Consider the following 25,287-nt stretch of genomic DNA (forward strand, 5'->3'; position numbering starts at 1 on the left):
TCTGAGAAGGGGGAAATCCTCAGTGGACACGTTCAGCAAGTTGGACAAGTCAACACGTACAGATACTACCCAACAGTTCCAATGCTTTTAGCCACTTTCATTGTCCTGGAAGATCTGGTTGGTGGGAAATTCTTCAGCCTCCCAGTGTACATGGAATGTGTTCATGGACCGCTGTCCACAGGGGCAAAACCATGTCAGTTTCTCCTCCACACCCAGAAATATGGCGGAATCCCTTTGACGCTTACTATTTTGTAGGCAGCCTTACGACTGATTTGGATTCATAATCTTCGTCTGACACAAATGGCATCAAGAATACAAGAGACCCTGCCAAAGTTGACCTCATTAACTCCAGCACAAAGGGGATTATACAAAATAAATTAAACTCAAAGAGTCTTAGAGAATTCTAGGACATCTGACCTTCTGTGGCAAAGTGAGCTCCAGGAATGATGATGCGACTTGTTGCTTGTCTTTGGGTGTCACAGTTTTGAGGGCTTGATGCCAATAAAACAATGTTGGAATTGGTTAGATGGCAAAAATGATGTTATGATGCAAGCTGGCTCTGAAATTTCTATTTTTCGTTTAGCCAAGTAACAACCAGCTCCTTGCTGAATTTTGCATTTCAGCAGAATTTAAATTTACAATTTCTTGTTCATTTGCAAAATTTGGATTTACTGCTTTTTGTTTGAGGAAGAAACCATTGATGTTTTACAGCAAAAGAAATGGGAGAGAAAGAATTCCTTGTAAAATTTGGTTATGAGCTCTACCCATATGAAGAAAATTAAATTTCCCTGCAATGATATAACACAAGTAAAATTTTGCTTATGTGTAGCTCTGTGTAGATCTCTGCAGAGGGGACTGAGAGCTCTCAGCAGAGGATCAGGAGAGGAAAAGGAATAAAAATAATCATAAAGAGGGTGGTGGGCAAGACAATAGACAGAGAATGTTTTAAGCGGTCGGGCTTTTTGGATTTTCTATCATTTACTGGAAGTGAGATTCAGGGAAAATAAAAATATGTCCGGGTTTTGTTAGCAAGAATGCGACTAATCATGTGTGTCAGATAGGAAAGTGGTAAAGACTGGAGGGGATCAGGTGTCTGCCCAGCACACACAAGGCACTCGGGGAATGGCTGGGCACCTCTGCCCTATAATTAAGCCCTTTACATTGTAGTCAAAGCCATTTGCAACCTGGGCCCAACTCAAATTCTCCAATCCTATCATCTCCCCACACATTTTGCCTTCTACATGCTAGCAGCCCTGGCCTACAGCATGATTCCCAGGAAGTTCCTTAACTCCTTCTTACCAGTAAAAAAAAGTTGCCCACACATGCAACCATCACAGAATTACATCAGATTGTGCATTTAAAGAATTCAGACCAGGGCTAAGGGTGTACTAAGCACTCCATGTTTGATGAATTTATTATTATTATTATTATTATTAGTCGGCCTTCTACATCTCTCTGCCAGTGTTTCATTCTTCCCTGCCATTCTAAATCCTGCTCTTCTTTAAGTCCTAGTTCCCTGCTCCCTTTCAGGAATGGCCACCTCTGCTGGGATATCGCCCCCACGTGCCTCTCCCAGCTCCTTTGTCATATCACATTGTCATTACTTGCTCAACCATCTGTCTGTCCAAGAAGTCTGCAAGCTCCTAAAGCAAGAATGGTGCCTTCATTCATCCCTGCATCACCAGCCCTCAGCACAGAGCCTAGTGCCTTGCAACTGCTCAGTGAATAAGCATGTGGATTCAGTCCGCTTCCAAACACATCACAGCACTTACTTATATTCTTTATTAATTTTGATTGTTTAAGTTTTAAGCAGGAAAAATGATTTAAACTGGTTTCTTAGCCTATTCAGACTGCCAATCAACTCTCACACCCCAAGTAGCCTATGGCCAACAGAAATCCCTCCATTCCTCATTGTTCTGAAGACTGCCCAGTCCAAGACCCAGAGCCTGGTCAGGGCTGACTTCCAAGTTCATAGACAGCCCCTGACCACTGTGTCCTCAGATCAGGAGGGGGCGGCTAGTTCACTGCATCTCCTTTATAACAGCATGAATCCCATCCAGGAGGGCTCCACCGGCATGGGTGCAATCAGTCCCCAAAAGCCCAATCTCCCAGAACCTTCAGTTTGGGAATTAGGGCTTCAAGATGTTAGTGTTTGGCTGATGCACACACTCAAACCATAGCAGGTGGTTTGCACTACAAAGGAATGTACCTCTAAATTAAGTCCAAGCGTACAGCTGAAGCAAGTGCTGTTCCCATCTGTGACTCCTCGAGGTTGATTTCACATTGATATGTGCTGAGTCATGCCACCTCTTGGTGGCAAGATGGCTGCTGATGACCGTTCAGCTTGATGGTCCCAAACCAAAGAGGTTCTCCTTCCCCATAGTTCCAAAACTTTTTCAGAATTATAATTTGCTTGGCCAATGCCAACCCCTGGATGAAGGCAGGAGGAGCCTCATAAACTCTAAGAGATAAGTAGTTTCCCAAAGGAAAGGGGCACCGTTACCAGTAGAAAGAGAAATGGGAGCTCCGCAGGCAACAGTATACACGTCTGTCACAGGTTCCCACCCTGCTCCGGTCATGTTTGCTCCTAAAGCCTCACCTGGAACCTTGGGCTTCCCGGGATGCTCATCACTCGCTGTCTTCCATATCTGTGTGGGAGTGGCTTCTTCAAACAGTATATGGCACTTCAGGGAGACCCACTGGCCACACAGGCTCCCTGCACACCTGCTGTCCTGAGTCATAGCCACACAGCTTCTTCCTCAGGCTGGAGTGTAGAGGTCTTAATACAGAAGCCCTCTCTCCCACCCTGGGGCAAGGCCATCTGAGAAATACACAGAGGAGTTCGAAGGTGGGGCTTTGAAAGGTCACCTTCACCACAGAGCGAGGCATTCAACTATGTGGCAAACATGGGCTCTTGGATGTTGCACCCCAGAACTGGGCAGACTTGCTCTGCCTGGCCTCAAAGCAGCAGAGCCCCTGCAGGCTTCCCCCGTGGAAGCCCTGAGGAGTGGAGAGGGTTTGCTTTCTATGGGCAGGTAGGGACAAGAGAAAAGCAGGAAGGAATCAGATCAGGAATGCTTACTCCCTCCTCCCAAGCTAACCATCCAGGCATGCCCCTGCTTCCCTAGGGGAGGAGCAAGGGAAGTGGGAGGGAACCAGGCTTGCGGCGGCGCTAGGTCAACGGGCGCTCTTCCACACAGAGAGGACGATCAGTGTGCCCCCAGCAGCCCACCAGGGCAGGCTCGCTGGAATTCTGACCCACAAGAAGGCTTCCTCCGTCCAGGCACCCTCCCTTTGCAGGCAGTGAGAAGGGACTAATGGGGATGTTTTCACTCCTGCGACATCTCCAGCAGGGGGCGTGGCAGGCAGGGGAAGGGGAGGGCTCAGTAGCTGACCCGTGAAAGCAACTCCTATGCAGCTCCGTTCGCCTTCAGGAAAACAGTGTGTGGACTGCCCTGGGGTTTGTGCTGACTCTCAGCTTCTCTGCTGTTACATCTCCTGCTGGGGTTCCCCCTGGGATTTATGGGGAGTCTCACTCCCTCTAAGATGTCTCTGTAAGAATGCCCATAATTCAGTGAGCACTGTTTCGATTTTCCTCACTAATTATTTTCCTTCTCGGTTACCCATCAGCAATTTTTAACGTCAGGGGATGTTTCTTATATACCATGGGGCTCTGGGTTTCTATACACAACTAATTAAGGGAAAATCAGACCACAGTGAAGATGGAGAACCTACAACACACAGACTAGCTCTAGGTGCCAGGGAGACCCAGGGGAGACAGAAAAGTGAGGCCTGACCTTGAAGAGAGGCTCATTCCCAAGGCCACTTCCTATGAATACAAAATGACTTGCAAAGCAAGCACATTTTAATGCAGCTGTTTCTGTTTACGATATTTCTCACTGCACAAGACAGGGTCCTCTCGGTGGGTGCACAAGGCAGACATTTCATTCTGTTCTCTCTACAAAGAAGATTCAGCCTTCTTCTGGCAAAACATTTTGTTTCCAAACAATGGATCATGAGAACCTTACAAACAAATCATGTTTTCCTTTTTTACCTCAGCCACCAGGGAGCTCAAAGCCAACGTTTACTTCCCACAATTTTATTTTTAATGACTTGTAGGTTGATTTTAAAGAGCCAGTTCCTTTTTTTTTTTTTTTATGACAGGAAGAGTTAGACAGTGAGAGACAGACAGACAGAGAGAAAGGTCTTCCTTCCATTGGTTCACTCCCCAAATGGCTACTACGGCCGGCGCACTGCGCCAATCCGAAGCCAGGAGCCAGTTGCTTCCTCCTGGTCTCCCATGCGGGTGCAGAGCCCAAGCACTTGGGCCATCCTCCACTGCCTTCCCAGGCCACAGTAGAGAGCTGGACAGGAAGAGGAACAACCGGGACAGAATCCGGCTCCCCGACTGAGACTAGAACCTGGGGTGTCGGAGCCACAGGCGGAGGATTAGCCTAGTGAGCCATGGAGCCGGCCTACTTCCCACAATTATACAAAACTGTGGCAGGCATTTCACACACTACTCTTACTTTTATTGGATTTTGCTACCTTAGTCATTCCTTAGCCCCGATTTGTTTGCCCAGTTATTGTAGAATGCTCTGGGTATGACAGAGTCCCTGGGCCTCCCAGACCCACTATCTTAGAAAAAGGCCCCCCACTACCCTTCTCTGCTTTTCTGTTCAGAATTTCAGAAAACATGTGCCATTACAGAGAGCTGGCAACACCCCATGTACAGAATGGGTAAGAAACGCTTGAGAAAAGGAGTAACGGCTTAGGTGGAAAGGAATGTATCAACTAGAACGAGAAGGGGGCTGAGAGTAGAACAGACCACGTATAACCAAGAAGGAGGGCTAGCATTACAGGTCTGAGCAGTGCGAGGGCCGAGGCGAGGGGACAGTACAGGGTGGGGGGAACGGAAGGTGCCACGGCCACGGCAGGTGGGCAGTCAGGAAGGGCAGTGGAAATGCCACGGGTGCAGAAGCCCAGTCACCATCACTCAGCCCCGACACGTGCTCACACTTAACGAATACGCGTGCAATGGATAAATGCCTCCGTGGGGATGCTTGTTCGGGCTCTGATTCTCTGTCGGTTTCTCTTTATCTTGAATTCAATCATCTTGTCATCCTTTCATCAAACTGTGAAGAAGGCAAAGACAGTAACCTCTAATCAGCACAGTTCGAACAGCACGTGGTGTGGCCGGCGTGGCCAGCATGGCCGATGCCATGGGAGAGACACTGATCCCATGTGACGTAGGTTTTGTCAGATCGTGGTAGTTTAACACACGGCTTCCTGATACCTTGGGTTTGTATCCCAGCTCCACTTCCTGGCACCTGTAGGACCACAGGCAAGTTACATAAACACTCTGTGCCTCAACTTCCTTGTCTGTGCAATGGGGATAATAGTCACGCCTGAAGACAACCCTTAGGCTGACTGAGCCAAGGTATGAGGCTGGAGACCTGGCCAGCCAGCTCACACCTGCAGGGGACCCTGGGAGCTGTTGCTCTGGGGTATCGGGACAGAGCTATCGAGAAAGGAGAGGAGCTAGAGTCGCAGGCAGAACAGAGGACCCCAAGGATGAGATCAGTAAGGACAGCGGGATGACGGCAGAGCCTGGCCCCGTGAGCCAGAAGTCAACCCAAGACCTGGGTCTCTGGATCCGATGAGAAAGAGCAGCTGAAGGAGCCAGGCCTGCAGGGTCTTGATTCTCAGCTCCTTGCCAGCATCCCTCCAACGGTGTGCACTGCTGTCCCTGTTTCCAAAGCACCAGCTTCCACCCAAGTTCCTGAGAACCTCCACAGATCCTCTCCGACCCTCTCTCCAGCACCCCACGGCCAAAACACAACCCGAATCCACACCTTCCAGCCACCTCTCCACCCCCCACCTAGGCCAGGCCGCCCCTCCCCGTGGGCTTTGCTGGAGCGTCCCCTTTCTCTGGACAGCAACACCTACTCACTCCCTCACCTTCCTGCAATTCACTGGCTTTCTGTTGCCCTTAGAATAAAATTCTCCCTTCTCCCTTCATCCCACAAGAACCTCGTCTCCTGGGCTCCGTGGCCCTCATCTTCCCCTTCTTTGCTCTCATGCACCACGATTAACCATACCACCCTTCCTCGTATTTCCCAAGCACGCCAAGCTATTGCCACTCTGCAGCCCTCTTCATGGTTCCTCCCTCTGCTCTCTGCTCCCCGTTCTCTGCCTGGGTGGCTCCTCCGTGGCATTCGGGCCTCCAGTGGGTGCGTGACCTTCCCTAACTCCTGGTGCTGGACAGGTGCCTCACCCCACATTACCCTGCTCCCACTCCATGGTTCTCAAGAGGTTGCCCATGGACGTGGCCACTGTGCCTCCACCCCACGTACACGGTGAGCCCTACGGGAGAAGACTTGGCTCACTACTCTACTCTCCCCTAGGGCATCAACGGTATCTGACACATAGATGGGTGCCATGCTGGTTGAGTTGAGCAACTGAACCAATTGTGTTGTGCCCCAGAGTCTGGGCTGGTTCTGAGCTCACAGGGGAGCGCAGATAGAGAAAACGAGGGCATAAAGACCAGAGACCAAGCGAGACAGGAGCAAGAACTTTCAACCAGACATTCCAAAGTCACTGCACTGGAGATGGGAAATCTGTGTGGGGGGAGACAGGTACAGGCACTCAGAGGAAGCAATCCAAATCAGCAGAAAGCCCACGTGATCAATTCAACCTCCAGAGCTCCCCACCACGAGCAAGGATCTAAGTGATACAGATGCAGAAAGGAGTAGCTTCTGCCCCTCGCCTTAAGGTACCTCCTGGGCTAGTGAAGCCAAGCACAGTTCTGGTGCCACACAGAAAGTGCTGTGATAAAGTTCTGTTCAGAGCATCGAGGAGCACAGGGGAAGGAATCCTCACCTTGGCTCAACCTTGGAGCCAAGGAAGGCTGAGGCTTGGTGGCCAAAGAGCAGCTCCCAGCAAACACATCAGCCCTGATAGAGCTGAACCCCAAGGTCCTGCAAAGCCCACAAAGTCCATCCCTGTACTTGTTGGCGTCCGACTTCCCCAGCTAAACCTCTTGGCTACCAGGTCTGCCAGTCGGCTCCCTCTCTCCTTGGTGTCTCTGTTCAAAGCATACCTTTCATCTGAAATCTCTTTGAAGTCTGCTGGGCTTGCTCTCTTCTGCTGCTCAAAGTAACTACAGGAAACATGACCTCTTGGCAGTGACCTGGCTCTGAGCCAGCACTGGTGGAAGGCTAAATGGGTGCACCCTTTGGGAGAGTCATTTAGAACTCCGTTTCAGAAGTCTTCTTTAAATGACCACGGCTTTATTGTTCTGAGAAATCCTGCTCCTCCAAATCTACCCCAAGGAAATGATCTTAAACTTGGAAAGAGGGCCCGGCGTTGTGATGTAGCAGCTAAAGCCATCGCCTGTGAGGCCAACATTCCATATGGACGCCAGTTCGAGTCCCGGTTGCTCCACTTTCAATCCAGGTCCTTGCTAATGTGCCTGGGAAAACAGTGAAGATGACCCAAGTCCTTTGCCCCTGCATGCACATGGGAGAGCCAGAAGAAGCTCCTAGCTCCTGACTTCGGCCTGGCCCAGCTCTGACCGTTATGGCTGTTTGGTGAGTGAACCAGCAGGTAGATTTTTCTCTCTTTCTCTGTTTCTCCCTCTCTATAACTCTTTCAAATAAATAAAAAAAAATCTAAAAAGAAAACTTGGAAAGAAAGATAAAGGCTTTTCTAAGTGTTCACTGTAAGTGTTCACTTCAAAAAGTTTGTGAAAAATAGAATTTAGAAGTTTACTTTAATGTAAAAAAAATTGAAATCCATACAATATTTTTTTTTGACAGGCAGAGTGGACAGTGAGAGAGAGAGACAGAGAGAAAGGTCTTCCTTTGCCGTTGGTTCACCCTCCAATGGCCGCCGCGGCCGGCGCGCTGCAGCCGGCGCACCGCACTGATCCGGTGGCAGGAGCCAGGAGCCAGGTGCTTTTCCTGGTCTCCCATGGGGTGCAGGGCTCAAGCACCTGGGCCATCCTCCACTGCACTCCCTGGCCACAGCAGAGAGCTGGCCTGGAAGAGGGGCAACCGGGACAGGATCCGGCGCCCCGACCGGGACTAGAACCCGGTGTGCCGGCGCCGCTAGGCGGAGGATTAGCCTAGTGAGCCACGGCGCCGGCCTAATATTTTTCTTGATATGTATTTTCCACAAACTTTTTGAAGATTCCTTGTATATGCTAAAAGTATTAACAATATAAATGTTCACTAATACAGGAATACATATTTTTGAAATGTTTCTCTGGTAGAATATTATGCAACCATTACTAGGGATAGTTTCCTTTCTTTTAAGATTTACTTATTTGAAAGGCAGAGTTACAGAGAGAAAGATCTTCCATCTGCTGGTTCACTCACCAAATAGCCATAATAGTTGGAGCAGGACCAGACCAAAACCAGGAACCAGGAGCTTCATCCAGTTCTCCCACGTGGACAGAGGGGCCCAAGGACTTGAGCCATCTTCTGCTGCTTTCCCAGGCACATTAGTAGGGAGCTGGATTGGAAGTAGAGCAGCAGAACTTGAACCAGTGCCCATACAGGATGCCGGCATTGAAGCTGGTGGCTTTACTAGCTATGCCACAATACTGGCCCCCGGGGTATCTTCTAAGAATGTGTAAGATCCTGAGGAAATACTGTAAAAATAGTGTTAAGTGAAATAGGATTTTAAGACTTATTGGCAATATAAGTGGTAACTATGTTAAAAAATAAATCTATGCCACTGGGGCCAGTGCTGTGGCCCAGCAGATTAAAGCGCTGGCCTAAGACACCAGTGTCCCATATGGGCGCTGGTTCAAGTCCCAGCTGCTCCACTTCCAATCCAGCTCCCCACTAATGTGTCCGGGAAAGCAGCAGAAGATGGCTCAAGTCCTTGGGCCCCTGCACCCATGTGGGAAACCCAGAAGAAGCTCCTGGTTCCTGGCTTCAGATCAGCTCAGCTCCAGCTGTTGCAGCCATTTAGAGAGTGAACCAGTGGATGGAAGACCTCTCTCTTTCCTCTCTATGTCTCTACCTCTCTCTGTAACTCTTCCAAATAAATAAAATAAATAAATCTTTGCCATTAGAAGCCAATGAACAATAAATGCTGGTGAGGATGCAGGGGAAAAGTACCCTAATGCACTTTGGTGGGCATGTAAACTGCTGCAGCCATTGTGGAAGACAGTATGGAGAAACCTCAGAAATCTGAATATAGACTTACCATATGGACCCAGCCATCCCACTGCTGGGAATTTACCCAAAGGCAGTAAAATCAGCACATGAAAGAGTGATCTGTAGCCCCATGTTTATTGCAGCTCAATTCACAATAGCTGTGATATGGAATCAACCTAGATGTCTGTCAACTGAAGACTGAATAAAGATATTACAGTACATGTACACCATGGAATACTACACAGCAATAAAAATATAAAGTCCTGTCGTTTGCAACAAAATGGATGCAATTGGAAACCATTATACTTAGTGAAATAAACCAGTCCCAAAAAGACAAATACCATATGTTCTCCCTGATCTATGGTAACTAATGGAGTACCTAGAAGGTAATCATGGAAGTGAAATTGACACTCTGAGGTGTGATGACTTTGAACAGCCCTTGTCTCGACTGTTGCAGAACAGTTTTTTTCTTTTCATATTATTTGTTGAACTCTTTACTTAGTGTAGGGTTAATCTTACGTGTATAAAGTTAATTGAAAATTGATTTTAGTAAAAATTAAGAATGGGAATAGGAGGAGGAGAGGGGAAGAAGGGTGGGAGTATGGGTGGGAGGAAGGGTAGCATGGGAAGAATCACTATGTTCCTAAATTTTTATATATGAAATGCAGGGGCCGGCGCCGCGGCTCACTAGGCTAATCCTCCGCCTGTGGCGCCGGCACACTGGGTTCTAGTCCCGGTTGGGGCGCCGGATTCTGTCCCGGTTGCCCCTCTTCCAGGCCAGCTCTCTGCTGTGGCCAGGGAGTGCAGTGGAGGATGGCCCAAGTGCTTGGGCCCTGCACCCCATGGGAGACCAGGATAAGTACCTGGCTCCTGCCATCGGATCAGTGCGGTGCGCCGGCTGCAGTGTGCCGGCCGAGGCGGCCATTGGAGGGTGAACCAACAGCAAAGGAAGACCTTTCTCTCTGTCTCTCTCTCTCACTGTCCACTCTGCCTGTCAAAAAAAAAAAAAAAAGAAAGAAAGAAAGAAATACAGGAAGTTTGTATACCTTAAATGAAAGGTTTCTAGGTAGAAAAAAAACCTATGCCTTTGCTGTCTTGTGAGAGGTGGGAAGTGATTAGGGAGAACACCACATGCTGAGTTGCTACATCTCAATGTGTGTACCATGGATACACAGGAAGCCCTAGGAACATTTAAAAGGATCAGTCAAAGCACTACGAAAACCAAAATGAAAGTGACTTTTGCACTATGGAGGTTTTTAAAAAAATAAAAATTGTGTATGAGAGAGAGAAAGAGATATAATGGCCGGGGCTGGGCCTGACTAAGCCAAGAGCCAGGAACTCAACCCAGGTCTCCTACATTAAATGGCAGGAACCCAAGCACTGAGCCAGACATTTTAGGACCATGCAGTGGACTCCCAGGAGGGAGTCAGCCCATCCCGTAGATAGACCTGCCCAGGGCCAGCCTCCCCGCCACACTGGTAAGAACTCACCCTGGCTTGTTACTGTGGGGTGCCCAAGATCAGTACTCGCCCACCACTTGGGGTTTGTGCTGTGCAGGCTGTGGTTGACTTCTGCGTATCTCCAATTCCAGAACTTGGGTTAAGTCACTGTTCTTTTTACCTTAGGAAATAAAGCAAACTCTTCGGAGTGCTAGATCAATGTGTGTGGACAATGTGAATGACTGCACTCAAGATTCTGTTCCCTAAACTTGCAAAAATGAACACAAAAGCAGTTCCCCTGAAAGAGGACTGTTTTCTTCATGCTTATTTTCACCAGGTGTGATATATACTAAGGTGTATCTATGCAAGAAAGAAAAGATGGTTAGAGAGAGGTCAGGCATTAAGAGTGACGCTCTATGTGATGGTACTAGGTGATTTGGTTTACTCTACTTTTCCCATTTTTCTGAATTAGATCCATTTTCCTTGATTACTGTGTATTACTTCTATACCCTTAAAAAGAAAATCTGCTTCTTGAACAGATTCTGTTGCAGATAATTTGGTGGTGTGGAAAGGGGGGATTAGAATGCTTTCCCTTAGCACTTAGTTTTACAGTAAGACAGTTCTCATCACAGAACCACTGCTCCCCTGACGCCTACACACCATTGCTGGTGCTTGGTTTCATGGTGGCTCCTGCTCTACTTGGACATGAAATGCCTGATTCCACTCCCTATATACTGCTCCACTGCCTTCAACTCCGCTAGCTGTGCCCCAACCCCAGACCTAAACAGGAGAAGTGTGAGTCAGGGGCAGCAGCTGGTGATGCAGGATCAACACACTTCTGTCCTTACACTAGTGACCGGGCCATTCCAGTTAGGAGTGGCAGTAGATCGACCGTGATGAAGATCAAATTCACAGCCTCCCTGCATCCATACCCTTCACGAAGGGATTTTGTGGGCCCCACTACCCAGCACACACATACATCTAAAGACGAAGACTCTTGGCTCACCTCTTTGAGTCTGAGTTGGCCTTGTGAATCCCTTTGGGCTGACAGAATGCAACGGAAGTGGCAAGGTGCCAGGTCCAAATCCAGACTGCTTTGGCCACTTCCACCCTCCCTCTTACATGTGGGCAAGCCCGTGTCTCACATCCTAAGAACATGCACAGACATCCTGCAGCCAAGCCCCAGCTAGCCTGCTACAGATGAGAAACCAATGAGAGCCTATCCAACATCAACAGACTTGCTACCAAGCCCATGGCTGATGGTAGATGCAACCTGAGCCTGTCTGAAAAAAGAAGACCACTCAACTGACCACCTGATCCTTGGGCAATCATTAAGGCTTATGGTTTTAAGACACACAGTTGTTTTCGGGCAACCTGTTAACACGGCACAGTTGTAGCAGTAGATACTGAGACAGAGTGGATGCTCCAGTTCTTGGGAGTGTCTTTTCTTCCAAATCACGCAAGCCTCCACCCAGAACATAGCTCTCTGCAACAGTGTCCATGGGATCATGAATCTCACCGTGGTCCTACTGTGTTCTCTGCTCTGGTCCCAGCCTCTGATGAGCCAGATCCTATCCTAGCTTCTCTTGCTAACACATTTCAGGCAGAATTCACCTTAACAGCGGCCAGGAACCTCATTTGCAACCTCTGAGCCACTAGACATGGGCGTTGACTGAAATCTTGCACCATACATTAAGCTCCCACTTACTTCACTAATATAAGGGCTGTATGCAGTGGGTATTGTGATTTCCATCATACGAAGAAACTGAAGGTCCAAGAGTTGGCAATAACTTGCCCAGGATCACATAGTCAACAACTGGTAGAAGTGCGATTTTTTTTTTAAGATTTATTTATTTGAAAGTCGGAGTTACACAGAGAAAGAAGGAGAGGCAGAGGCGAGTGAGAGGTCTTCTATCTGCTGGTTCACTCCCCAGGTGGCTGCAATGGCCAGAGCTGTGCCAATCTGAAGCCAGGAGCCAGGAGCTTCTTCTGGGTCTCCCACACAGGTGCAGGGGCCCAAGGACTTTGGCCATCTTCTACTGCTTTCCCAGGCCACAGCAGAGAACTGGATCAGAAGTGGAGCAGCTGGGACTCCAACCAGCACCCATATGGGATACTGGCACTGCAGGCAGTGGCTTTACCCGCTATGCCACAGTGCCGGCCCCTAGAAGTATGATTTGAAAGCATATTTGACTCTCAAACTCTGCACTACCCACCCTGCCATATGCATCAGTTAGCTTTTGCTGAATAACAAACGACCACAAAACCATCTATCTCTCACTGATCTGGTGATAATCTGCACTTGGCTCATCTCAGCTGTGGTCATTCAGCCACCCGGCTGGTGGGGGTCCTAGCTGGCTCCACCTGTCTCTCCTCCTCCCCACTTCAAGGACCTGCAGCCTAGCCCGGGCATGCCCTCTTCCTAGCAGGGGCAGAGGCACAAGGGAGCAAGCATAGACACACAATCTCTTAAGGCCTGGGCTGTCACTTTCTACAACAAAGCACACAGGAGGATAAAATAGAAGCTCTGTTTAGGGTTGTTGCAGAAAGGTGGGCATAGGCCTGAATCCCAGCATGCAACTCACTGGCTGAGAGGCAGTGGGGTCCTTAGGAGAGTCCTGTTGCATCTCTGAGCCTCTCGTCTACAAAACAATCAATGTCACCTACAGCTGTCCTGAAGATTCAAACAGATGCCACTGTGAAGCACTTAATGCAAACAGGTGCTTGATACATGAGAGCTTCCTCTCCTTACTCTTCCCTTTACTTCCTGCATGGGGAATAGGTGATCCATCTAGCTATCTGTTTGGATGGATGGATGATAGATATAGGTATAGGTATAGGTATAGGTATAGATATAGAGATAGAGATATTAGATATTATATAGATGACAGACAGACACACCCATGAAAGAAAAGTCTAATCAAATCCCAAAAGAATGTAGGATAGAGGAAAGTTTCACAGGGTATCCTCACTTGGAATATAGATAATCACAAACAAATGGATACTTTGATAAAATTGCATCTAATTCTTTCAAATTTGGAGATGGGGGAAACCAATGCCATCAGAGTAAAATGAATGAAGGGAACGAAGCCATGTGGAGTGTCAGAGGCACATCCTGTGTTAGCACTGGGTGTGTTAATTGGCTACTACGGCATAATCAATTTCCACAAGTCTCAGCAGCTTAAAACACACATTGTGTATTCTGCGCACCCATTTGTGAGTTTGTCAGGGCAGGCTGATCAAGGACAATGGCAGCCCCAAGACAGCTCCTTCTCCAAAGCACACTTCAAGCCTTTCTGTTAAATTCCAATTGCCACAAACAAATCGTATGCTGGAGCCCAGCAGCAATGAGGTCAGAGTATAGATCTCAGCCCAAGGCATTCCCACAGGGGTGGTAGCAGATGGAGAGGGCACATCAGAGCCTGAAGTGCAGGCAGGTAAAATGCAAGGTGAAGGGGGCCAGAGGAAGACAGGCACAGAGGGAGGACAAGGTGGCAGGACCGGCGGCGAGGGGGGGGGGTGCAGGGGGGGAGCATGCCCTCAACTCCAAGTGTAACTTCCAGGAAACACTGAACCACAGAGCTTCATAACGAAAGCATCCTGAGTCGTAGGTTACTGTCCAGACCACCAGATGGAGCCCATGAGCCACCTTTGCTTGAGCTTGACCCCTGCTCTTTACCCCGTGGCCCGTCCCTAAAGAATTCCATGGATCTTTCCATGACGAAGGCTGGGTCCCTGGGACCACTCATAACTGTCAGGTGATGACAACAAATGAAGCAGCAGCCTTGCCACCTCTTGAGTGACAGCAGCAGCAGGTGCCCTGGGTTCACGGTAGCAACGTGGTCTGAGGGAGGTCGGGGAGGAGAAGTTACAACTTCCGTTCTTAGCAGCAAGTGTCTTTCTTCCTTCAGCCCTCTAGCTACAACAATTAGCAAAAAGGGTTATCATTTCCATTCCATCCATCTCCCCAGGTTGTTAAAGAATGCCGTCTGAAGCTAAGTTCGCAATGATTCCTTCTTCAACATCTGGGATGGTTAGTATCTGAGATCCTCACTTGAGGGGAACTTCGTTATATACTCCTGCTGAAAAGTTTAAAAAGGGGGGGGGGGAGGATGGGGGCCGGCACTGAGGCATAGTGGGTAAAGCTGCAGCCTGCAGTGCTGGTATCCCACATAGACACCGGTTCAAGTCCCAGCTGCTGCACCTCCAATCCAGCTTTCTGCTATGGCCTGGGAAAGCAGTGGAAGATGACCCAAGTCCTTGGGCCCCTCCATTCACATGGGAGACCCGGAGGAAGCTCCAGGCTCCTGGCTTTGGATAGGCCCAGCTCCAGCTGTTGCAGCCATTTGGGGAGTGAAGACCTCTTTCTCTCTGCCTCTGCCTCTCTGTAACTATGTCTTTCAAAAAATATATATTTTTTTAAAGTATGAGCTTATTTTGGTGCAAAAAATTTGGCTGCGAATTTTTTTTTTTTTTTAGTGAGACAGAGAGACAAGAGAGAAAGGTCTTCCTTTGCCGTTGGTTCACCCTCTAATGGCTGCAGCAGCCGGCACGCTGCAGCCGGCGCACCGCGCTGATCTGATGGCAGGAGCCAGGTGCTTCTCCTGGTCTCCCATGCGGGTGCAGGGCCCAAGCACTTGGGCCATCCTCCACTGCACTCCCTGGCCACAGCAGAGAGCTGGCCTGGAAGAGGGGCAACCGGGACAGAATCTAGCACCCCGACCAGGACTAGAACCCAGTGTGCTGGTGCCGCAAGGCAGAGGATTAGCCTAGTAAGCCACGGCGCCGGCCGCAAAAATTGTTTTTATAACCCATAGACATGCATATGATTATGAAAAAAGGGTGCATGGACTTTATGAACTCTTGCACCAAAGTATACTCACTTTTAATTGCAGTTTTCTTTGGAATTTTTGAAGTGTCTCATATAGAGCCCTTGCTTTATACCAGGCAGTGTTATAAGTATATGGGTATTAAGATACTGAAGTTTTTTAATTATGCCATGATAAAAGTATTGCTGTCTCATTTTACAGAGTAAGAAAGTGAGACACATAGAGGTAGAATAATGTGTCAAAAGTAATGCAGTCAGTAAAGGCAGCCACTTTCCCCAGTAGATAATTCTGGAAAAGCAAATGACCCAGCCTTCAGAAAAACTCACATAATATTCAACATTGCTTTTATGAGTCAGAGTTATTTATTAAAGTTCTATTCCACGGTCAACATATTTTATCTCTCAACAGCCTGAAGGAGCACAACTTATCCCATGTGTGAAACAAGAAATTAAGGCTTAGAGATTTGAAATTATTTCTCCCACCTCCCACTTACAACCCAGAAGAGGGTATGGCACCCACATCTTTCAGATTCCACTCTACAAACAGAGCATCATTTCCATTCCATCTGTCTGCCCACGCTATTAAATATTTCTGGTCTAAGCTCAGTCAGCAGAGCCTCCAGTTCAGGAACAAGGCTCATAAATTTCTATTTCTCTTCCCTCTGAGTCCTTCACTCCCCTCCAGAACTCCAGACTCCTCGCAGCCTCCCCAGACCTAGCCCAGAGATCCTGGAAGTCAGGCCTGGCCTCCCCATGGTCTATTTTTCCCACCAAGAGCTGTGCCTTCCACTCCACATGCTTGGGAAAAAGCAGTGACTAATCCTCCTCCATCCCCTTGCCATTCCCAACTTCTTCCCAACAACCCAGACTCAGCTTCCTTGGAATGCCCAAGTCAGAGCCATCTCCTAAAATCACAGGGCTCTAGAAATTTTAGCAGCATCATGAAACTTAAAAATGATCTGTTCTACCATCTTACTTTGTAGAGGGGGGAACTGTGAAGCTTCCTAAAAACACCAGCCCTCATTGAGCTCTGACCCTTCCCATTCCCTTCGTTTTGTTGGGTTTTGCTGTTGATGATGAGTATGTCACACATTTGAGGACTAAGCTGCATATTTGTCTTAGAGCTTCCTTAATTGTCTCCTTAATATCTTGTCTCTCAATTACATTAAGTGATCAGACATTAACACCAGAAGACCCTTAAGAATTCACTGGCAATAATAGATTTAAAAAGGAGGGAATGTCTCACATGGGAAGCAGTCCAAACAGCAGACTCGTAGAATGATAATCGCTTTAAGTAACACTCTGACCTCAGAATCAGCCCTTAAGACATTTGGATGTGGTTGAAAAGCCCATAAGAGCATTTCAGGCGAAAGCCAAGACACTGTGTCAAAAAATATCCTACATGAAGGATCTCTGTGAGACCCCAGTGGAAAGAAGGGGCCATCAAAGAAGGATGTACTTTTCTCTGAAGGGAGGAGAGAACTTCCACTTTGCTTATGGCCCTGTCTAAATACTGATGGAGTTTGTGGTCACAAAAGGCTTCCATAGCCTTTGCAGCTCATGGCAAGAGCCTCAGGTGATCACTGACGTCAGAAGTGAGAGTCAATTGTTAAATCAACAACAGAAGTCACTGTACACTTACTCCCCATGTAGGACCTCTGTCCTTAATGAGTTGTACCATGAGAATTAACTACAAAACTTATTCTCAAACAGTACTTTATACATTGTGTGTCTGTATGGGTGCAACTTTTGCAATCTTTACTTAGTATAGAGTTGGTCTTCTGTATATAAAGTTAATTAAAAATGAATCTTAATTAAGAATGGGATGGGAGAAGGAGTAGGAGGTGGGATGGGAGTGGGGGTGGGAGAGTGGGTATGGGGGGAAGAACTACTATATTCCTAAAGTTGTACCTATGAAATTTGCACTCATTAAATAAAAGCTTTTTAAAAATAAAATAAAATTGCTAAGAGTAAAAAAAAAAAATAAGTCATTGGCACAACACCTTCATCTTCCTGCTGAGGACCTGAGCAGAGAGGAGGGCAAGGGTTGCCCAAAGCCCCCCCCCCCCCACCAGCAGGGCTGGAGGAGCACAGATCCTGCGCATGTAAAACCACCCCTCTTTCCACTGCCCAAAGTAGATGCCAACTGCTACAGCCCTCAGTTCCTGGAGTTGTCCAATAGAGGGCGCTGGAATAGAGCAGAGAGCACCACTCATACACATGACCAACTCCAACAGCTCTGAAACCGGCAGTTGTGTGCAAGGAATTCTTAGAGGGCCATCGGGTTGGGTAGAGGACTACACAGGAGCAGAATGAATTAAAGTAAAAAGAAAGAGGAGGTGGAGGAAGGGGAGGGGCGGGGGAGAGTACTGGGGAGGAGGGCTAAATCGTTCTGGTCCCTCTACAGTCTGCATGTACTGACTACATCAGTCCTCTCAACTACCCAGGGTGGGGTGTTACTATTGCTCCTGTTTGACAGATGAGAAAGCCAAGGCACACAAAGATGAAGTGTTTTGCCATTTATTGGATTCAAGCCCAGCTGTCCGGCTCCAGAGCAGGGGGCCCTAACCATTGTATCCCTCGGCCACTTGGTGGATAGTTCTTTCTTCCCAGCTCTTGGCTCCTTAAGGATGATGCACTGTCTTGCTCACTCTTCTATCCCCAGAGACCAGCCAGGCAGCCAGAAGTGGAAAATGAATGACCTGAGTTAGACTGAACTGCAATTCTTTTGTCACGTGGCCAGGAGGAAGCTGCCATTGTCCACTGACAAATTCTGTGATTCAGGGGAAGGGATCAAGCTCACCCCTTGTTAGTAGGTATCAATGGAGGTGGCAACGGCTGGATCATTGTGTTGTTGCAATTGTCAGTCGACATCATGGTGGTGAAGTGTTTGCATGGTGCCTGGCACACGGTAACTGATCGACAGTAAGTATCATTGTTGTCAGTGGTGGCAGGAGAAGAAAACTGAGAAAATAACCCCACGGGTGCTGGTGCTCAGAAGATGCCAGGTCAGGGACCCAGAAAGGAAAAGGTCACCTCTGCCCAGGCAAGTCGGGAATCAAGATGACTTCGCTTGTGCCCTAGATCAAAAAGGGGTTTTAATCAATTGATGCTTTGATACAGACTCTGCCAAGAGGCCGGAGTCCACCTGTTTGTGGAATTGGTGAGCCCTGCCCCGAGACCCAGGTGTACCTAGATTGAAGACCTGACTGTGGGCATAATGGGTTAAGCTGCAGTCTACAGTGCCAGCATCCCCTATGGGCACCTGTTTAAGTCCTGGCTGCTCCACGTCTGATCCAGCTCCCTGCTAATAGCCTGGGAAAGCAGCAGAGGATGGCCCAAGTTCTTGGGCCCCTGTACCCACATGGGAGACCTGGATGGTCTTCAGCCTGGCCCAACCCTAGCTATTGTGGCCATTTGGGGAGTGAACCAGGGGATGGAAGAGCCCTCTTTCTCTCTATCTCTCCTTCTTGCTCTGTAATTCTGACTTTCAAATGAATGAATTAAAAAAAAAGGAGGAAGAGGAAAAGGAGAAGAAGAAGAAAATAAATAAAAAGAAGACCCAATTCTGCTAAAGACTTGCTTTGTGACCTTGGACAAATCACTCAGCCTCTCTGGACCCAAGCTTCCTTTTCCATAAAACAAGCAATGATCTCTAAGCCTCCTTCAGCTTTAAGTAATAACCAGGCTCTAACGACAGGGAACGAAATGTCTCAGTCCATCTGGCCCCTTGGTGGGGGAACAGACACGATGAGGAGGCAGGGGTTGAGAATAAGCCCGAAACTGGAATGATAGCTCTGGGGAGGATTTTTGTTTATTGGGACAATAACTCACAGCTACACGGTGTTTGACCATTTGCAGCATCATTTCATGTAGATTCTCATTTCATCTGCTCAGCGCCCCTGGATCTGCTCCCTCTCACTCCGCAGAAGAGGAAGCTCGTTCTCAGAGGTATCAAGAATTGGTTCAACAGCCTGATCCGTGCAGCTGACAATTCCAGACGAAACAAGAAGTCTGGAAGGATGTGGCTCGGGCAGGCCAAGGAGGCAGAGCTGGCATCTGTGTGGTCCCTTTGTGCTCTCGCTTCTACTCACAGAATGTTCCAGACATCACATCCAGGATGAAGGGAAGTGGGTGAATCAGTGACCTCAGCCCCCTTCCCCAGGAGGGCAGGACACCCCTGCAAACCCTCACAGCACCCATTCCTCCCAATCTCATCAGCTAGCACCGTTCTGCGTGGCCAACCCTTGCTGCAAGGGAATCTGCAAACATCTCTTCCCTGCCCATCAGTGCACAGGGGCTACCATACGCAATAAAACACCACAGGCTGGAGGGTTTATGTGACAGACACTTGTCACAGTTCTGGAGGTTGGGACGTCCATGGGCAAGATGACAGCAGGGATATCCACGGTCAAGGTGACAGCACAGTCGCTGCCTCCCAAGGACGGGGAAGGAAAGCCCTGTCTCGACCGCTCTCCTTGGCGCGTCGATGGTCACCTCTCCCTACGTCTCCACTTTTTCTTCCCTCCATGTGTGACTCCGTCTGACCCTCCCCTCTTTATAAAGACCCCAGTTACACAGCATTAGGGCCCACTCCAATGACTCCCATCTCCCATCTTAATTGAGTTACCTCTGTCACTATCCTCTCTCCAAATCAGCCCACACTCAGGGGCACTTTGGTATCCGAACTCTAGGAGTCACAGGTCAACCCTCCATCAGGGCAAGGACAGGGCAGAACGGGCTTGGCCAACGAGCCCCGGTTGTCACGCAGGGTTAACGAGTTTGCTCAAAACTAGTAAGTGACAAACCTCAGACTCAAATTCAGATCCTGACCGGAAGTTTTGGGCTCATCCTCTTAAGACTTGCTGCCTCTCGTTTCGGGTCTCAGTAACAGCAGAGAATAATGCATGACGGTTGAAACAACAAACTCTAGATTCAGATTCCAAGGCTAAAATCTATGCTTGCTACACAATCTGCAGCAAGCAGCCCAGGCTCTCTGGCTTCAGAGAAAGATGAGGCTCATTCAAGATGTAACGAACAGGCACCGGGTTCCCCTGCTCCTGAGGCATCGCTCCCAGTGCTGTCAGTGACGATAACGGAAATGAAAGCACCCACTGACCAGTGCTGTTTGGAGACTTTGATGACACAGTCCATACAAATCAAATGCTCAGTGGTACAGGGCCTGGCGCCCAGCACGCACACCAGCGGTGCTACCATAAGCAATCATTGTTCTTCACTCTGCTTCATTCCTCTTCCCAGGCTCTCCGAGACTGTACTTCACACAACAGTCACCGCACACGTCAGCGCGATGGATGGGGGTCAGCCACGGACTCTGCCACTGGCAGGCCCAGACTCACATCACAGAAGATGCCTTGGAAGCTGCCCAGGGCCTGCTGGCCCAGAGGTTTGCAAAAGGAAACCGCTCTCCCCTTGGTGGCCAGCGGAGCCGAAATGATGGAAGAGCCCAAACCGGTCGCCTCCAGCTATCAAAAGATGATGGGGCTATCGCTTCGAGTTTGGCCATCATGGGGAAAGTGAACCAGAGCAAAAGGGAACTTGGGGCCCTCTGGGAAGATAATAATGGAACTAAATGATTTACTTTGAGACATTGGGTCCAGAATGTTATGATTCCATGGGGTGAGTTAAAGTTTATATCAAAGGGGGAAGGATGGGACTGAATAATGACCTTGGCAGCGAAAGAGGAAGGGAACTAACATTTAGCATCATCCTTCTGAGTGTAGGACACTGCATCATAGCCCATGGGTTCCCATGACAACCAAGAGAGGCAAAATGATGCAATCGTTCATAGGGGAAGTTCAGAGAATAGTCCAACAAAATCCAGATACGAATCCCAGCTCTGCTACTTTGTTACTAAACCCTGGGCTCTCTCCAGCAAATTACTTAACCTCTCTGAATTGGTTGCCTCATTTGTTAAGATTAGGACAGGAGGCCGATGCCGTGACGTAGCAGGTAAAGCCACCGCCTGCAGTGCCAGCATCCCATATGGACACTGGTTCAGGCCCCAGCTGCTCCTCTTCCGATCCAGCTCTCTGCTGTGGCCTGGGAAAGCAGTAGAAGATGGCCCAAGTGCTTGGACCCTTGCACCCACGTGGGAGACCCAGAGGAATCTCCTGGCTCCTGGCTTCAGACCAGCTCAGCTCTGACTATTGCAGCCATATGGGGAGTGAACCAGCAGATGGAAGACCTCTCTCTTTCTCTGCTTCCCTGTTGCTCTGCCTTTCAAATAAATAAATAAATATTACAAAAAAAAAAAAAAAGATTAGGGCAGTAACACCCATCCTGCACCCTGAAAGGCAATAATGTTGCTTGCTCAGTGAAGAGCAGCTGCTTCTGTTACTGTTGCTTGTTCTGATTCCACTGCTACCATAGTCACTGTTTAGGTTTTGTTTTGTTCCAAGGAAACTTGGGACAATCCCAACCCATTTTGCTAAAATGCTTCTGGCCTATTTGCATGCAATGCTTCATCCTCCATCTCTGAACATAAAGAGAAGGTACATGGATACTAGGAGAGTCGATGTCATTTTGTTCCCAGGAGATAATTTGTAGAAAATACAATGAATTAGAAGAAAAATACAAGAATAAAGGAAGCTCCACCTCTCAGCAGACCCAAATGATAAAGCTGAGGTGTAATTGGCTGTCAGTACTTTCAATCATCTTGGCTATGAAGAGGGAGGCAGGGGACCAGCATTGTGGAGCAGTGATTTAAAGCCCCAGCTGCAGCACCAGCATCCCATATGGGCACTGTTTCAAGACCCAGCTGCTCCACTTCCGATCCAGCTCTCTGCTGTAACCTGGGAAAGCAGTGGAAGATGGCCCAGGTCCTTGGGCCCCTGCACTGGCATAGGAGACCCGGAAGAAGCTCCTGGTTTCAGATAGGTCAGGATTGCTGGCCATTGCAGCAATTTGGGGAATGAACCAGCGGATGGAAGATCTCTTCCTCTCTCTTTCTGTCTCTGCCTCTCTATGTAAATCTTTCAAATGAATAAAATAAATCTTTAAACAAAAAAAAATAAATAAATAAAAGGAGAGAGAGAAGGAGGCAGGGCTGCAAAAATTCCCAGAGGCACCTGTTGTCCCCTTACCTTCCTTCCCCCCATCTTTCATCCTAGCCCCAGCCCTGCCCCTGGGGGAGGCCTCCAGCTGTGCTCAGATGAAAGTCTACACTGGCAGAGAGCTGCTAACACTCAAGTTTTACTTAGTGATATCTTGAGTTTGAAAAACAAAGAATTTACTCTAAATAAAACACTTCCTAACCAATGTGTCTCTTGATGTTCCAAATCTTTTAGTCAATGTCTCCTTCTAAAAAGAATAAATGCTGTGACTGGCAAGAATTTGGGGGCAAAAACATTCCTTTTAAAAAAAATTATTTAGTTGAAAGAGTTACACAGAGAGAAAAGGAGAGGAGAGGCAGAGAGAGAGATCTTCCATCCGCTGGTTCACTCCCCAGTTGACCGCTGCAATGGCCAGAGCTGTGCTGATCTGAAGCCAGGAGCTTCTTCCGATCTCCTACTTGGGTGCAGGGGCCCAAGCACTTGGGCCATCTTCTGCTGCTTTCCCAGGCACACGAGCAGGGAGCTGGATTGGAAGTGGAGCAGCTGGGACTCGAACTGGGGCCTGTATGGGATGCCCGCACTGCAGGTGGCAGCCTTACCCGCTATGCCACAACGCCAGCCCCAAAAAACATTCCTAAGATTAACTGCCCATTCTCCACATAAGGAGACTGAGGCAAAGAATGTGGCCGATTCGCCACTCTGCAGTAGCCCCGGCATCTGAGGTCACATCTGCTCAACCCCAGCTCCCATGCTGCATTGCCCCTCACCCACTTCCTTCCTCCAGACAAGCTGTGCATTCAGCAGTCCCGGGGACCCAGGGTTGGTACATCAGCCTGGAAAGATAATCCTTGCCCAGCATAGGGAATTAGAATAATGGCTAATTTGCAAATGAAACCTTCCAAATACCACACCCTGTTCTACATGTTTTGTGAGATTTACGTAATCAACAACCCCTTGAGCTGGGTACTGTTATCATCACTGATCTCTTGAGGAGCCTTAGGTTACAGATGTCAAGGACCCTGCCAAAAGTCATGGGGTTGTGGACTAAGAAGTGGTAGAGAGAGGACCTGAGCCCAGGCAGAGAGACCTGGGGACACAGTCTCTCAACCAGCCCTTAGCAGTCTAGGCGCTCATGCACCTAAGTGGCCCTGGGAAAGGCTGTGTTTGGAGCAGGCTGCCAGGGCTGACCATCAGATCCTTCATCAGTGACACACCCTGACCAGCGTTAGCACACGGTGCTCACTGAGCAGCGCTCCTTGTCCAGCAGGCAGCACGACACCCAGAAGCAGGAGAGACTGGAATGGGCAAAGGAGCCTGAGCGGAGGCAGAGTGTGGCAGCTCTCCAGCCAGGCCACCTCTAACACGGTTGCCTGCTGCAGCGCGTCTTGTCCTCCAAGAAGCCACAGCAAGTGCACGTCAGGAGGGTCTACCTGGAGGGGACAGGCATCAGTGGAAGAATTTATCCCCCAGCTCCTACATCCCACTGGGCAAACCTTCACCCCAAGGGAGACACGAGCAGCACCTGCAAGTCCCCAGGTGCCTGCAGCCTCAGCTTCAACAGGGAAGCTCTAGGCCCAAGGTGTTGGACACAGGCGAGATGTGGTCAGGTTGAGGCTCCATGACGTTGGTCCAAACCCATGTAGCCAGACCAGCCAGGGCCCCAGTGCAAGACGAAAACGCAGAACCCCTTGTTCAAAGATTATTAAGCATTTCAAAATCGCTATAACAGAGCCTTAACCAAGCAGGGAGCCTTTCTAAGCACAGAGCCCTCTCCAATTAGACAGGGAGTTAATAGCCTTGCAGCAGGCTCAACACATGGTAGCAACTGGGATGGAAGCAAAAATCCCTGAAGATGAGCAGACAGGTGAGGTGGACAGCACCTGATGCAGCTTCTGCAATGGGTTCAATGCAGAGCCTGACAAGGGAGTGTCGGGAGCTAAGCTTGAAAGACGGCATGCGAGCTAAGTGTGCTGGAATTGGTCTCTGTTTGGAAGGTTATACAACATTTACTGAGGTTGGCCATCTATGGGAACAGTCTCGAGAATGTATGGGAGCTAGGATCTGAAGGTGTCCCCCAAAATTTCATGCATTGGAAACTTAATCGCCAGACACACATGTTAATGGGATTTGGAGGTTGGCTGTGTGGGAGGTAATTCGATGAGGTCACAAGAGGGTCATACCCACGATGGCCTTAGTGGCTGGATGAGACATGCAGAGAGGACAAGCTAGCTTGTTTGCTCTGTGCTGCCGTGTTGTGACAAAGCAGGAGGTCCGTACCAGATGCCAAGAAGCTGCCGGGACCACGCTCTTAGAATCTCCTGCCTCCAGAACCATACACCAAGTAACTTTCTGTCCTTCATAAAATTACCTGGCCCCTGAACATCTGTTACAGCAACAGAAGATGGACTAAGACAATGGATTACATAAAAAGTGAGCAATGGGGGCCAGCATCGTACCACAGGTTAAGCTGCAACCTGTGACACTGGCATCCCACATAGGCACCGGTTCAAGTCTCGGCTGTTCCACTTCCAATCCAGCTCCCTGCTAATGGCCTGGGGAAAGCAGCAGAAGATGACCCAAGTGCTTGGAACCCTGCACCCATGTGGGAGACCCAGAAGACGCTTCTGGCTCCTGACTCTGGCCTGGCCCAGCCCCCAGCCACTGAGGCCATTTGGGGAGTGAACCAGCAGATGGAAGATCTCGTTCTCTTTCTCCTGTGTGTGTGACTCTGGCTTTCAAATAAATAAATAAATAAAAAGTGAACAGTGCAGGTAGTA

This window comes from Oryctolagus cuniculus, chromosome 11 (genome assembly GCF_051225735.1).
Source record: "Oryctolagus cuniculus isolate XC-2025 breed Fujian yellow rabbit chromosome 11, ASM5122573v1, whole genome shotgun sequence".
Classification (NCBI taxonomy): domain Eukaryota; kingdom Metazoa; phylum Chordata; class Mammalia; order Lagomorpha; family Leporidae; genus Oryctolagus; species Oryctolagus cuniculus.